Source organism: Limulus polyphemus, unplaced genomic scaffold (assembly GCF_000517525.1).
Source record: "Limulus polyphemus unplaced genomic scaffold, Limulus_polyphemus-2.1.2 Scaffold1425, whole genome shotgun sequence".
Taxonomy (NCBI): domain Eukaryota; kingdom Metazoa; phylum Arthropoda; class Merostomata; order Xiphosura; family Limulidae; genus Limulus; species Limulus polyphemus.
In genome coordinates, this window is record NW_013667035.1 from 249,288 (window position 1) to 251,901 (window position 2,614).

A 2,614-nucleotide genomic window follows, 5' to 3' on the forward strand; every position below is an offset into this window, starting at 1 on the left:
GTGTGTGTGTGTGTGTGTGTGTGTGTGTGTGTGTGTGTGTGTGTGTGCGCGCGTGCAAGTTATAATTCTTTAGAACCTAAATTAAAAGGAACTACATCTTCACCCAAATCAATTTTTAACTACGAGTATGATTTAACAACTCCCTCCTTTTAACTATAATAATAAGTTTTGATGAACTATAATACATAGTGTAGATTTTAGTTCCTCTAAGTTGCTCGTCTTTATAATCCCATAAAGTGCAAGTGTAACATCATGAGACTCTACTCTGATAGTAATAGTAGTACTAGTATTACTATTAGTACTAAAAATATGAAGTTTACCAGGTTTCAGCTGATGCTGAACGGTTGCTAGGCCTATCATTTCGTAGGTGCGTTAGCCTAAGCCTAACAATACGTTATCTACCTAGAAATCTAGCCTACACTGACTTGGGTTGCCAAGACTTATCTGCAAGACAATAAATAGGCTTCTTAATCTTATGTCAAATCAAAACCCATGAAAAAACTGAAGAGTTGGTTTGCCAAATATGAATAATATGCACCTGCTTAACAATGACATACAAATATTTCAAGTACTTCCACACAAAAGAAGTTTCTACTTAATCACCTTGAAGTTGTCGAATTACATTCAACAAAAGTTTAGTTCGTTCACAAGTTCATTTTTCTAGTACACTCATTACGAGTAATTATAGCCATACCGATATACCTCATCTTCCGCTATACAAAATACACTACAAATCTGAAAAATCTAACCTGACAGTCTTTTATACTAAAGACGGCCCTCTGTCGTCGTTTTATTGGATATTTATTGGTCTAAAGCAGTAGTTCTTAACCATTTTTGCTCCATGCTCCACCTTGACACCTCAAAAAATTTGATGCTCCCTTAATATAAAAACAAATTTGATGTTGAAAAGGTATAATAACATAATATAAAATTTTAGAAATTTACCAAAAGTTCACACCCAAATGAAAATTTTTTCTTATTGTAACATTTTCAAATTGCCCCCAATATATTCAAATTGGCCCACTGTGGGACGTGCGCTCCATGTTCAGAATCACTGGTCTAAAGGAGGAATACTTACCACAATTGCAATATCGGTACATGAAATGTTTAACGCTGTCATTATTGACTTTGGTAATTACCTGGGAAACTTCATTTACCCACCAAAGTAGAAAATTTTAAAGAAACAAATATATCTTATCAAATGATTTATAAGGATATAAAATTATCTATAAAATCGCATAAAATGAAATAAGATAGCTAAAACAAAGCAAAAGATTATTTCATATCCATATTTTAAAGAAATAGTACCAAAACAGTTTTTATCAATAAATCTATTATAAATAAACCTAAATTGCAAATATTACAAACTAACTATGATGAATAATGTAATACTGTAATTATCGATGAATACGCCTTGTTATTTCGTTAACAACAGTATTTCATGTTAATTAGAAGCTAATTTATAGTCTTGGATTTTCCAATACAGGTTTTAACTTCAGAGTAAAAATACTGATCTAAAAACTGATTCGCCATTTACCAGAAAAATCAATAGATATTTGCTATTGTTACGTCTCTGTTCGTTTGTTAATTTTTCGTAGAAGTTCTTTCCCATGAAACTTCAGCGACACAAGTCCTTTCTTAAACAAAACTAGTTTATTCCCTCTCAATACAAATTTGCAACACACCTAATTTACACAGTCACTTTAACTTAAACACACTCAATAATTCACAACGATTCACGCACTTTACTACTGCGCTTGACTCAATTGCCGGTCTCTATCTGTCTGCAATTATCTATCTATATCTTCAATCTCTCTGTCTGCTATTATCTATCTATATATATATATGGCGTCACTTCTCGCCGGTCTTATATATCCAAAATAGAGGGCGTATCTAGTAAACGCTCGAGCCTTCACGAACGTTCTAGATACTCATTCTGTGTTACCAGTGTCACGTGACTTCTGCTGTCGTAACACTGCCCCTTCCTTAGTATTGTTTGTCCCGAACAATAGCCACTTACATTAAACCAATAAATAATTAAAAATAACTTGATTAGATGTACAGAACTTACAAACATAAAATTAAAATTCAACAAGGTCTCTTAATTTTACGGGAGGTATCTTCTTCCCTACTGGTGTGAAAATTAGAACTCATTTGTTCATGGTTTTGAATAGGGGTCGCATTATACCTCTCAACTAGCTCAAATAATAGTTCTAAAGTTCTGAAAATTTCCAGTAAAATGAAGTTAACATTAGATTGAGAAGCTCAGCAAATCATCTCGAGTCTTACAATGTAATCCTTTCGAGAAACTGACTTCAAAGATTAGGAATGTAATATACAAGAAATTTTCAGTTTTCTGCTTGTGTACTCTAGATTTTCAAACTAAAAACTAACGTGTTGGGCTGTGAATACAAGGTTCCTTGGTTCAACATAAAAAAAAGATAAAAAATTCGCGCTTCACACTTTATTGCCAGCATTGAGCTCTCTTGTGTCCAGGTTTGTTACAGTGCCAGCAAAGTACCTCAAACTTCTCTGAAAGCTGGCCTTTTCTGGCCTTGAATCCAGATGACTGTACCAACCTTGGTACCTCTGTGTTAGACTTAACGTAGGATTC

At 33.6% G+C, this 2,614-nt stretch overlaps 1 long non-coding RNA gene across 1 annotated transcript in view; it reads right to left on the reverse strand.

Annotated features, from left to right (window-relative positions):
* The window catches only part of LOC111086780, a 12,222-nt gene extending 11,504 nt beyond the window's left edge, over nucleotides 1-718 (reverse strand). Inside the window, exon 1 of the long non-coding RNA XR_002611507.1 lies at nucleotides 604-718. This is a non-coding gene — a long non-coding RNA (uncharacterized LOC111086780). The remainder of the gene's footprint in view (nucleotides 1-603) is intronic.
* Between the last annotated feature and the right edge of the window lie 1,896 nt (nucleotides 719-2,614).